Source organism: Pipistrellus kuhlii, unplaced genomic scaffold (assembly GCF_014108245.1).
Source record: "Pipistrellus kuhlii isolate mPipKuh1 unplaced genomic scaffold, mPipKuh1.p scaffold_m20_p_98, whole genome shotgun sequence".
Classification (NCBI taxonomy): Eukaryota; Metazoa; Chordata; class Mammalia; order Chiroptera; family Vespertilionidae; genus Pipistrellus; species Pipistrellus kuhlii.
The window spans coordinates 582,794-596,691 of record NW_023425604.1 but is presented as its reverse complement, the minus strand read 5'-3'; the positions used below and the strand labels follow the sequence as shown (position 1 = coordinate 596,691).

Sequence of the window (13,898 nt, the reverse complement as noted above, 5' to 3'; positions counted from 1 at the left end):
TTCCCTCTTCTTACCTGGTTATTCATTGTTGTTGTTGTTTTTAGTGATTCTTAGATATATGTTCAATTAGCTACATTTCTCTTTTTATTTCTAATGATTGTGTCATATTTTAGCTTTAAGTTCAGTCCCTGGTGGGAGCAAAGTCACACAGCCTCCTATTACTCTGCAATCATATTGCCCTTCCCTTAATCAAGTAATTTTTCAGTAACTGATATTGGAGCAATTGAGATCCACAAAGCAAATAAGTGAACCTTAGGACTCATTGTATACAAAATTAAAACTTCTCAGACTTATTATAAAAAAGAATCATGGAACTAAGATTATGTTCTTATATAATTAAATTCAATATTTCACTCCTATATTCCAAGAAGTGCAAATCTGGTGCAATTTTAAAACATACTCATTGTTTTTAAGGAGGTAGAATAAAGGTAGTGGAATCTTTTTATATGTAATATAAATGTAATATAAATATTTTAATATGTAATGACTATATATAGGAAGGGGTTGAGAGATGAGATACATTTGCCTTTTTAAAAGTTTTATTTGCCCCATTCTAGAATGAAACTGGCTTAAAAAATCAATTATTGTAATTGATTATTATGTCAGTGATATGCCAGTAATGACTCTGGCATAAGACTTCTGGGAAGTAAAATGCTAAGTGCTGTGTTTAGGACCTGAGCCTAAAATGTTGCCATTACTAGTTAGGATATTAAAAACTCTGAAGTGTCAAATTCTCAATAGGAAATAAAGTCTAATTCACAAATAGGACTAGAAGGCAGAAAAAATTTTTAAATCCACAAAAACTTTTTTTTTTTTTTCTGTTCTCACAACTTTTGCTGCTCAGGGTAGGACAAGAACAGCAAAATAATTACAGAGGAAAAGAGGTTGTGGGACCTGAATCCTTTTGTCCTAAGTTATTTTTGTTCCCATTCATTATGTGAGTATGGTCTGTAGGATGTGTCAGTATATTTTCATAATCTGCTTCCTCCTCATATTCTTGCTCCTCCTGACTCTACTCAGCTTAATTCTTGAGCACTGTGGCTTTTTTGACTCTATCTCTTCTAGAGGGCTACCTTCTTTTCCTAACCAAACCCAATGGAGTTAAAAAGTCAAACTGTCTTTTGTTTTTGTGACTGCACACCAATAGAAAAGTATGAAACATGGTCCTCACTTGTATCTCATCCTTATCAGCTATCCATGCCTGTGCCTTAGTCAGTGCTTCTTTGAGTGCCTTGAAGTTAGGCAAGTGAAGAGGGATTTTTCTGCCTCACGAATTATGGGTTCTAGTGTGGCTGGTTGATATTTCTGTCTAAACATAATGGAGAAAAGAGAAATACATCTTTAAAAGTCACATGTATACAAGCATATTTTTGGTTCTATTTCCTTGCAAAAGTATAAGCTAGAAAAGATTGAACAGGGTAGCAGACCAATAATTGCTGAAGTATGAGGAACTCTCTAAATAATGAGGCAGACATGTGAGTACTTTTTTTATAAGTCAGATGCCACATCTATGATATAAGAACTAACTCAGCCTAGGAATATTTCCTTTAATTATTGTTTTGACACAGTAGGAACATTTATGTGACTGGAAGCCAAACTTTACAGTTTATCACATGCCTAAACAGAGTCTGGTGTCACTAAAGCCATGTTTAGGATCACACACATACTCTGAAGACTGGAGTCAGGGTACATATGGGAAAAAGGCTAGGTCCCACCTAGCTTCCAGGCAAAAATGGGCTTTTTCTTCCCAGCACTCTGCAATGTTCAGCAGCTCCTGAAGCTCAGCCCGGGCCTTGTTCACAGAAAGGCTGGAGGCTAACTTGGCGCCAGTAACCAGCAGCCCCTGCATGATAATTAGAGAGCCCCTTTGAACTGAAGAAGCCACCTCATCTAGCCATCATGCCTGTTCCACCTTCTTCTGGAGCTGATGGGCTTCAGGCACATCCATACCCAGCTGTTGTCCTTCTCTAACAGAGATCCAAGGACTTTGAGGGCAGGGTCTCCCTGGCCTCCACTCAATAGGCTTCCACCTGTTTCAGAATAAAGAATAGATTAAGTCAGCTGGAAAAATCAACCACCTGGGCCTGGTCTCTACTCACCTCACATCTACATATATAAAAAGTCAGAAACCTTAATGCTTCAACAAACAAAATGAAAGGTTGCTATGATGCCCACTGTGGCCAGAGAACTGGCCAGATTAGGAATTGGGGCTGACCAGCCAACTTCCTGGGGCCCCTCCCCCAGCTGGCCCACTCTATTGGATTCTCCCACCTTGATCAAGGATGGGGCTAGCTAGTCAAATGCACCCCTCCCCTACTCTTTCCGATGGCCAGCTGCATCCTCGATAGGCCCACCCCACCATGATAGACCTGCAGCCCTTCCACAGCCTGGCCCCCACCTCAATCAGGGGCAGGGTCAGATGGCCAATCACCCATGCCTCCTCACCACAGCTGGCTGACCAGATCCTATCCATGCACAAATTTGTGCACTGGGCCTCTACTAAACATATATTGATTTACACTTATCTTCAACCATGCCCTGAAACATGTGCTTGATAGATCCTATACTTAATGTACATCAATCTGCTTTTCCTTTAGTTATTTGAAAACTTCTTGAGACTATAAGTCTGTAAAAGTAATCTCTTTACCTCTGTCAGATTTGGCAGTTTTCAAAGTCAGATTTTATGCAGCTTTCTGGTTACCACTTTTGTTTGGAAGACCATCCCCTATTATAAGCTATTGGTCTGCCCATCTCCATAGCTTCTCAAAGAGATGTATTATAAAGAGCTACTTATAATCAGATTCTCAATCTTCCCTGCTCTCTGAGACTTTACTGGTACCTATTTTTAATAAGAATTCCAGCTTTCCATGTCCATCCTTACCTTGACAATACCAATCTCATTCACAGCACATGGCAGGCTGCCCATCTGCTCAAGAAGGATGTAAAACTCTGTCAGGGTCAGCTGTAGAGTTTCAATCCTATAAGAGTCAAAAAGAAAGAATTCACTAAGTGAATTTTCCAATGCCATATTTCATGCATTCTTATTCTTATTTCTCCTCCATGTCACAGTAATATATTTGAAAGTTGTCCTCTACATTAGGGGACTATAAACCAATAAATTTGTATTTCTTTTCAAATACAGAAGAAGGTTCTATATGAAACATGAATTCATTAATATTGCTATCTTTACTTTTTAAAAAACATAAATGGACACACTACAATATATAGATGATGTACTGTAGAAGTTTTCACAAGAAACCTACATAATTTTATTAACCAATGTCCCCCTGAAAAAAGCATTGCTCTGCATGGCTCAGTGGTACAACATTAGCTTGCCACTGGAGGATTGAGAATTTGTTTCCTGGTCAAGGGAATGTACATGGGTTGCAGGTTCCATCCCTATCTCATCATGTGTATGAAAGAGGCAAGAATTGATGTATTTCTCATATTGATACTTTCTCATTCTCCTCCACACTTCTCCCTTTCACTCTCTAAAAATCAATGGAACAAAAATAGTATATTTGTGTGAGGATTAAAAAAATTAACCTCTGCCAAAACTGTTTTGGCTCAGTGTTAGAGTGTTGGTCTGTGGACTGAAAGGTCCCAGGTTTGATTCTGGTCAAGGGCATGTACATTGGTTGCGGGCACATTCCTGGTAAGGGGTGTGCAAGAAGCAGCTGGTTGATGTTTCTCTCTCATCGACGTTTCTAGCTCTCTATTCCTCTCTCTTCCTCTTTGTAAAAAAAAATCAATAAAAATATATTTAAAAAAAATTAACCTCTGCATTAAGGAAAATATTCCAAATACATTTTCAAATTAAAATTGAAATCTAAAGAAGCCAAAAGAAAACACAAATAATATGCAGGCCCTTTATGAAACTTGACACTATAAGTTGAAAAACAAAACAAAGGAAGGTACATAACAGACTGTGACTAATGTAAAGTAGTTTTAGTATTGTTGTTGTTTTTTTAATATAAGATGAAGTATTCATATGTATATTTTAGAAATTTCTTTTAAGAAAATCTGACTTTAGAGGAGTAACCAAGATGGCAGCATAGATAAGCAACTGGTCTGCAGCTGGTGCAACAATTTGAAAGATTAAAACTAATACAAGGGCCGAAACCGGTTTGGTTCAATGGATAGAGTGTTGGCTTGGGGACTGAAGGGTCCCGGGTTCGATTCCGGTCAAGGGCATGTACCTTGGTTGCGGGCACATCCCCAGTAGGGGGTGTGCAAGAGGCAGCTGATCGATGACTCTCTCACAGCGATGTTTCTAACTATTTCTCTCCCTTGCTCTCTGTACAAAATCAATAATATATATATATATATATATATATATATATATATATATATATATACACTAATACAAGGGACATCTATCATCCAAAACCACAGAGGGCTGGCTAAAGAGAAAGGAGCACAAGTGCTGAAAAGCTGAAGAGCCTAGGTACGGAGGCACGAGAATCGGGCTGGTGACGAATCAGGCTGGTGGCAGTTGACTGGGTGCACGGCTTTTCTTTTCAACCCACAAGAAAACAAACTTCTGATTACTTTGAAATCCAGATTCTGGGGTCACGTGGGGGACCCAGATGACTACGGGGAGAAGTTGGTCTGTCTGCCATCAGGTCAAAAGTGAGGGCGACTCTTGCAGAGGTGGGCACAGCAATCATTGTTTACTGCGCTGGATCACAGGTAAGTGGGGACTTGGAAACACAGAAGGGCAAGGACTGCTGACAGCAGACATTACTGATAGCCACACCCCAACCTAGTGAGTTTGAGACCCCGCCCCACCGTGAGACCCAGACCTGAGGCCGCACCCACAGATTCTACAGACCTGCCTATGCACCTCAAAGCTACTTTTACATATGAATGGCCTGTATTGAGGTAGCTTAACCATATATAAAGTGCAGCTCCAGCAAGTAAACCGCCAAGTCCCAAGCAAACAGGAAAAATCTATAGTTCTCGCTGTAGCTCTTGCAGGGCAGCTTCAGTCAGTAACTGAACTGAATCCCATTAGAGGAGATCCAGAAGCCAGTGTTTCTACGGGTCAATTTCAACCACTCACGCCCATAAGTGATACATTTGGGAGATGGACTCAGTGAGCACCAAAGTCCCACTGAAACAAGGCGTGTCTCCAGCGCAGCAGTTCTTCCTTTATAGACACAGCGGGTCCTCACAGACAATTGGCCTGGAGGTCAATTCCTCCCAGAGTACCAACAGCAATCAAGGCTTAATTATTCCAAGACTTTGCACTCAGCCCACAAAGGGATGCGACCACCCCAGGTGATTGGGGAAGCTGATAGGTCACCTACCACACAAAGCCACTCCATCAACACAGGGAGGAGACACAGAAACATGTCACAAATGGGAGAGATGGAGAAAAGTAAACTACTGGACAATGCAGAATTCAGAATCACATTTATAAGATTACTTAAGAATCTTCTAAAAACCTTTGAGAAACTTGATGAGACCTCCAAGAATCTTGGTGAGACCTTCAAGTATCCTAAAGAGAATACCAAAAAAATGGAAAAGGACCAGTCAGATATTAATCCTACAACCAAACCCAGTTTGGCTCAGTGGTAGAGCATTGGTCTGCAGACTGAAAGGTCCCGGGTTCGATTCCGGTCAAGGGCATGTACCTTGGTTGTGGGCACATTCCCGGTAGGGGATGTGCAAGAGGCAGTTGGCTGATGTTTCTCTCTCATTGACATTTCTAGCTCTCTATCTCTCTCCCTTCCTCTCTGTAAAATATCAATAAAATTTTAAAAAATTAAAAAAATTAAGCATACATTGTCTGAAATAAAGAATATACTGAAACTCAACTATAGATCAACATACCCCAAGAATCAAACCAAAGATCTGGAATATAGGGAAGAAAAACTCACCCAACCAGAGAGTCAGAAAGTGTGAGGATAGTGTAAGAAGCCTCCGGGACTGCTTAAAATGTACCAACATGCAGATTTTTGGGGTGCCAGAGAAAAGCGAGCAGGATATTGAAGGACTATTGAAAGAAATAATGGCAGAAAACTTTTCCTACATGGAAAAAGAAATAGACTTACAGGTTCAGGAAGCATACAGAACCCTAAACAAGAGGAATCCAAAGAGGAGCACACCAAGACACATTATAAATAAAATGCCAAGGGCAAAAGACAAAAAGAGAATCCTACAGGCAGCAAGAAAAAAACAGCTAGTTACCTACAAGGGAGTACCCATACAACTCACAGCTGATTTCTCAACAGAAACTATGCAGGCCAGAAGGGAATGGCAAGAAATATTTAAAATGATAAACAACAAGAACCTACAACCAAGATTACTCTACCCAGCAAAGCTATCATTCAGAATTGAAGATCAGATAAAGAGCTTCACAGACAAAAAAAAGTTAAAGGAGTTCATCAACACCAAATCAAGATTACATGAAATGCTGAAGGGTATTCTTTAAGGAGAGGAAGAAGAAGAAGAAAAGTAAAGGTAAAAATTATGAACAACAAAAAGACATCAAATACATACCTACCAACAAGTGAATCTAAAAATCAAGTGAATAAAAAATCTGAAGAACAAAATGGACTGGTGAATATAAAAGAATCAGGGACATAGAAAGGGATTGGACTAACAATTCTCAGGGGGAAGGGAGTCTGAGGGGTGAGAGAAGAGATTGGACAAAAAGTTTACACCTATGGATGAAGGCAGGGGTGGAGGTGAGGGCATGGGGTGAAGTTGCGAATCATGTGGACAGGAGCTATGGGGGAAGAAGGGGAAAAGAGGAACACCTGTAATAATCTGAACAATAAAGATTTATTATAAAAATAAAAAAATGGTAAGAAAAGAGAAAATCTGACTTTAGATGACTGTATTAGGATATATTCTTGTACTGGCCTAAAAAGATTAAGTAAATTAAGGTGAATTCTGTAGTTGGGCAAAAATATTTAATATTAAAACTATTTGTAAGTATGATTAATGTAAAAAAAATCTGACTTTAACATTATAATAACACCTATTATTTCTATTCTTACCTAAAATTTATAAGCATGTGTTATAATCATTAACTTGATTTTTCAGTCAGAAAAGTATCATATGTTTTTTATGTCCATTACATAAATATAACTTAAAATTTTCACTTTAAGCCAAGAATGAATTTTATTGAAATCTTGATACCAAAATACATTTATGAAATTTGAATAACAGGTATGGAAGGACTACAATTCTCACTGTTACTCACAATAGAAGAATTATAAGTATTCATCAGAGATATTACAGACTCAGTTCCAGACCATGGCAGTAAAGTGAATACCATGATAAAGAAGGTCATATGTCGAAGTCAGTTTGGCTCAGTGGTAGAGCGTCGGTCTGTGGACTGAAAGGTCCCAGGTTCGATTATGGTCAAGGGCATGTACCTTGGTTGCCGGCACATCCCCGGTACAGGGTGTGCAAGAGGCAGCTGGTCGATGTTTCTCTCTCGTCGACATTTCTACTCAATAACTCTCTATCTCTCTCCCTTTCTCTCTGTTAAAAATCAATAAAATAGATTTTAAAAAACAGTCATAATCTTGTTGCTAGTGGAGGATCTTGCTTTCAACTTGTAAAAACAAAACATTCATGAAACACAATAAAATGAGCTATGCCTGTACATCCTATATTTGAAACTATTTTAAATGACTTCTAGTTCATATTACATTGTTTCATGTTTTACCTAGCCATTGTTTCTATAACTTACTGTGTTGAATTCACTATTCTTCAACTAGATTATCTGTAAGTTTTTATTACTAATATGGCCAGATATTACTTATTAACATTTGCTATGTATATTATTTGTAGTTTATCTATTTTTTGTTATCCATTTCACATAATGCAATCCTTTTTCACTCTTTTTTTTTTAATAATCCTAGCCTCTTGGCCACTAACTAGCTCCAGGACTTGGGTAATACAAGCTTCTGATTCATCCAGACAGTTCTTTAGGCATTTAAGCAGCTCACTGATAGGAAAGCATTTCTCATGGGTCTCAGACTCCAATGCCCTTAGCTCTTCAAAGCCTTCAGATAGAGTAAAAGTCCAAAGACATAGTGCTACCAAAAAATAGAGGAAGAAAAAAAGGCTGTGAATGCTGAAATACAATAGAGCTTGCCCATGTGGCTTTCTATTTTTCATCAACTTACTGTACTTCTGGCCATTCTCTACCTCAAGGCCAATCATACTTTGTCTGCCCAGGAGTCAAAGAACATAGCCCAAATCTTCAACTTATGTAACATAATGGGTAGCTCATCCAAGGTGTACCAATATCTGGAGGGGAAGAAAAAGACAAGAAAAAGGACATCTGACCCAACTCTATAACTTACTCTATATCCTCTAAATAGGCCCCATGCTCACTTCAGGTACTGCTGGTTATGTGAGCACTTGCACAGGTCATTGATGTGGGAAAGGCAGACAAGGCTGTCTGGGCTCATAGCAGGCCAGAGCTAATAGGAAGCACGTTGTCTTGCTCTTGATGCATTGGCACTAATCATCTGGAGTAGCTGCAAAGCCTCTCATTCAGCCTCCATGATTCCTTGGGGGTGTTCAACCTACATCTCTATCTATAAAACCCTAATATGCAAAATAGACCAAATGGCAGAACAACTGGACAGAACAACCAGTTGCCATGACGTGTGCTAACCACTAGGAGGCACATGCAAAATATGGCTTTGACCACTGTGGGATGGTAAAGCAGGAGATTAGGGAAGCCAGACCAAGACGGGGCACTGGTTGCTGTCAATGGAGTGAGCCTATGGTGGTACCACAGTCCTGCCTGGTTCTTGCACCCATTGCCAGCACCACAATTTGTACCCACTGCTGGCGACAGCCCTGCTCACAACTACTTCTGATGCCCAGTGCAGGTTCTGATCCCCCTCAGAGCTTCTCCATTTTTCCATGATCCTGAGCGGTGATCAGGACAGCAGCTGCTGCTGGTGACAGCCCTCCTTGCATGTACTGCTGGCTCTAATGCAGGTCCCAATCACCTCTGAGGGCTTATCCACTTTCCTATTCCTGAGAGGTGATAGGGAGAGCAGCTGCCTCTTGCAATATCTGCTGGTGACAGCCCCACTTGCATCCACTGCTGAGGCTGGCCCCAATCACTCCACACCATCAGCTGGTGCTAGGCGGACTGGCATCATCACCTTGTGGGAATAGTGGTAGCAGAAACAGGGCTGCCAGCAGCCAGAAGATTGGGCCCCATAGAGGGAGGGGCTGGGCAGGAGTTCATAGGTTGGGCCCATAGTTTCTTTCAAGGTTCACAAATTCATGAGCTGGGCCCTTAGTACACTGTAAAGACCAGAAGCAAGATTATGGACACCCCACCTCAGTCAATACTAAGATGTTTTGTGGACTCATCTTTGTTAAGATAAATGTAGGGAAATTGTAAGAAAAAAATATAAACACATGGTCTCTGTTTCCATTTAAAATGTATGACTCAGAGATGCATCATAGAGTGCTTATTCAATTTTTGTCTTTGGCTCTCTTCCATATACTACTTCAATGAATTTCTAAGCCCTGTACCCTCTATGCACTCACCTTTTCCAACATAGCTTTTCGCAAACATCGCTCCTCCTGCACCATTATGAACATCTCCTTGTACATAGCCCTAGCCAGATTCAGGTCCAACTTCTCTGGAAAGGAAGTGTGGGAGAAAATACAGTAGTGCCAGAGCGGGCGGTAGTGTTCAATATATTGGCATTGAGTTGGTAGCTGCAAATAATTTAAGACACTGTGCTATCTGGGAGTCAGCTTTAGATGCTCCACAGTGACCTCTACCTTTATTCGTTGTGTCTGTCCATCTCTAAGCCCAATATATCATAACTCACCCTGTCAACAGTGCAAAAATTGACAGCATCAGCAAAGTTGTCCGTTGGTTAAAACCACTGTGGTAAGCCCTAATAACAAATTCTTCTATACATTGGTTTGTACAACCTAAAAAAAGAGGGAAGGGGGTTTGAGTCAGGACTAATGGGATGTAGGCTTAAGATTGCCTGTAATTCTTGTTACAGGTGTAGGGAAAGGAAGAGACATAAGCTCTATATTCATTTAAATGCTTTAAAAGAGAAATTGAGAATATGAGATTAATAGTAATATTACAAGCCATGGCCTGGGTGATTCAGTTGGTTAGAACACTGTCCCATATACAAAAAAATAAAAAATAAAAAGTTGTGGATTCAATCTCACCAGAGCAAAAATGGGAAACAACTGATTTATGTTTCTCTCTCTCTCCCCCTTCATTCCTTTCTAAAATCAATAAACATATTCTTGGAGGAGGATTTTTTTTAAAGTAATACTTGGAGAAAAGTATTGTGTAATACAAGAACTAAATATAACTGAACCATAAATATGTGAAGAAAAATTAAATTTCTCCAGTTAATTGAGAAATATAAATTCAAAAAGTTAGAAACTGTCACCAGACATAATGAAAGATAAACTCTAAAATTTCATCCTGTACTAAACCAATGGTTAAACTGGAAGAATAGGTCAAAGTAATACCTTTTAATTTCCTAGTTAGTAAAGGAAAGGAACCAAGAGAAGGCCAGACATTATAAGCATGGTGATTTGTGCAGTTTGATCAGGCAGCTACAAACTCACATTCCTCAGGGAACACCAAACTGTGCCCTGAAGATCACAGGAGATAGGTTCCAAAGGAGATAAGTACATGCCCAGTGAAGCTGTGGTGACATAGGGAAAGTGATATCTCTGGAGATAGATATCATTGATCAGAGTGGATGTAGCCACTGTAAACCCATGAAAAGTTGGGAATACATAGTCCCATAAACAAAGGAATTCTTTCTGGTAACTTTTGGCTCTCTTGTATTTGCCTGTGTGGCCCATGACTAGGCAGATAAAACATGCAATGGACTGATGAACTGCAGCAGTAAAAACAAACTAAACAAGCCCAATGTCGGCGTGGACTATACCCTGACATGGAACAGAGGCTTTGGACACTGGCTCTAATTCTAGTCTTACAATTAAAGCCATAGCTACACCTATGGCAGGACTGAGGAAAAGGGGATCTTTAAAATTCATGATTTAATTTCACACAAATAAAGTCACTCCTACTTGTATCAAAAAAAATTTTTTCTTGGAATATCATAATAATTTTTTTTAATTTCTTTATTGATTAAGGTATCACATATTTGTCCTCAACCCCCCATTCCAATCCCCCACCACCACCACTTATGCACCCACCCCCCTCTTGTCCTTGACCATTGGTTAGGTTCATATGTGTGTACATAAGTCCTTTGGTTGATCTCTCCCTTTTATCCCCACCCTCCCTTTGAGGTCCAACAGTCAGACTCGTGGCTCCTTATCTCTGGATCTGTTCTTGTTCAACAGTCTATGTTGTTTATCTTTTCCCCTAGATGAGTGAGATCATGTCCTAAGGGAAATATAAGAATCAAAAATGAGACAAGCAATAATTGTTCTGAAAGGCATGTGAATCAGTCTGTAGTGAGCTTCTTTCTGGGCCAATAGTTCTTTTGATACCCAATTTCAATGTCAAACAGTTCCTTATGTGTACATGTCAGCAATGGTATTTCAGTCCTGGATGGTGAGCAAATGGTGGTAATGCAGGTCCAATGCTCTCTGGTTTGGTCCTGGGCAACCTGCAGTGATACACAGCTGCTGACTGCTATTGTGGTAAGGTGTTATCAGCGACTTCCATCTCTGGACTGCTTCTCTTTGTCTTCATGGTTGGAGTAGTCCTGTCAATTTCTCTCTCTTGCCATAATCCAAATGGTATTGGAGTTGTTTTCTGAAAATATACAAACATATTCTCAACCAAAAGATAATAAAAGAATATTTTCTATAAATTTGACTTGGGGTCCTTTTTCATTTTTTGCCCAAATGATTTTCCTCTGGCTTGTTTTGACTCCATGTGTGTTTTTCATGGGTGTCTTGCTGGGCTAAATTTTTATGTATACTTCAGCTTCTCTCTTTTTTTTTTAAATAAATCTTTATTGTTCAGATTATTACAAATGTGATCCTCTTCCCCCCCTCAATTGCTCCCCTTCACCAGGTTCCCACCCCACCCTCTGTCCTTTCCCCATCCCCCATTGTCCTCATCCATAGGTGCACAGTTTTTATTCAGTCTCTTCCCACACCCCCCCTCCCCTTTTCCCTGAGAATTGTCAGTCCACTCCCCTTCCATATCTCTGATTCTATTATATTCACCAGTTAATATTGTTCATCAGATTTTTAAATTCCCTTGGTTTTTAGATTCACTTGTTGATAGCTACGTATTTGTTGATCATAATTTTTATCTTTATCTTCTTCCTCTTCCTAAATAACCTCCTTCAGCAATTCATATAATTCTGGTTTGGTGGTGGTGAACTCTTTTAGCTTTTTTTTATTTGTGAAGCTCTTTATCTGTCCTTTGATTCTGAGTGACAGCTTTGCTGGGTAGATTATTTTTGGCTGTAGGTTCTTGTTATTCATCACCTTGAATATTTCTTGCCATTCCCGTCTGGCCTGCATGGTTTCTGTTGAGAAATCAGCTGACAATCTTATGGGTGCTCCTTTATAGGTCACTACCTGCTTTTCTCTTGCTGCTTTTAATATTCTCTCTTTGTCTTTTGCTCTTGGGATTTTAATTATGATATGTCTTGGTGTGGTCCTCCTTGGATTCCTTTTGTTTGGGGTTCTGCGGGCTTCCTGGACTTGTAAGTCTAATTCTTTCCCCAGGTGGGGGAAGTTTTCTGTCACTATTTCTTCTAGTACTCTTTCGGTATCTTGCTCTCTCTCTTCTGGAATCCCTATAATTCTGATGTTGGTTCGCTTGAAATTGTCCCAGAGGTTTCTTACACTATCTTCAACTTTCTGGATTCTTTTATCTTCTCCCTTCTGCAGAGGAGTGTCCTCTGGCTCTTTGTGTTCTAAATCTTTGTCTTGATCCCTTATTATTTCTAGTTGCTCCCTTTTCATATCCTCATAGGTCTCATTTATTTTATCGGCCTTTTTTAGGATATTGTTGAATAACCTTATAACTGTAGTTTTGAACTCAATGTCCAATCTTTTCTTTTCCTCCATCTCCTTCCTTTGTGTCCTTCTTCTTGTCTGCATTTTAGTTGTTTCCCTGATTTGATGGAATAGCTTTGTGTGCTAGGTGTTCTGGTAGAGCCCAGTAGCACAGCCTTCCCAGTTACCTGCAGTGGACAGTCTTGGTGTAGCCCTTTGTGGGCTGTGTGTGCAGTCTTGTTGTTAAGCCTTGCTTATTGTTGGTATCACTGGGAAGCGTTGATCTCCAAGCCAATTGGCTGTGAGGATCAGCAGTGTCTCAGCTAAGGAGGGTTTCTGTACTCTGCTTGAACAGGGTGGGGTCTCGGGGTGGCGCAGACAATCTTTGGTTCCCTGTCAGTCTCGCCTTAGAAAAGTCCTGTTCGTGGAGAGTTTTGGAAGATTGGTTGCAAGCGCGCTGCACCTCTTTGGTAAAGGCACAGACAAGCTTTGGATTCCTGCAAGTCCCTCCTTAGAGAAAGCCAGCCTCTGGGAGAGCTTCTGTGCTCAGCCACAGGTAGGGCGGAGTCTCGGGTTGGTGCAGACAAACTTTGTTTTCCCTTCGGCTCCTCCCCAAGTCCCGCAGTAATGGCCTCTAGCTTCACACACCTCCAAGAGATCTCTGCCCACTGCCTGACAGTCTGGCATCTCCCTGTCTGGGGCCGTTTATCAGAGCAATAGGCTGATTCTGTTTTCCTCTCGGACAAGAAAGCCAGCCGCGTTAGCTGTTCGCCCTCTCCGCGCCAGGAGTAAGCCAGTAGCGAACTCAGCCCGGCTCGCCCTCTCTGCGTGCGGGGAGTAAATCAGCAGCAATCTCGGTCCAGCCCTTCCTCTCCGCACCGGGATTAAGCCAGCGCCTTTTCGCGCGCACAGTTCTCCATATCTTCACA

At 40.5% G+C, this 13,898-nt stretch overlaps 1 pseudogene; it reads right to left on the bottom strand.

Annotated features, from left to right (window-relative positions):
* Positions 1–756: 756 nt before the first annotated feature.
* Positions 757–13,898, bottom strand: part of LOC118714122 — a 142,907-nt pseudogene continuing 129,765 nt past the window's right edge.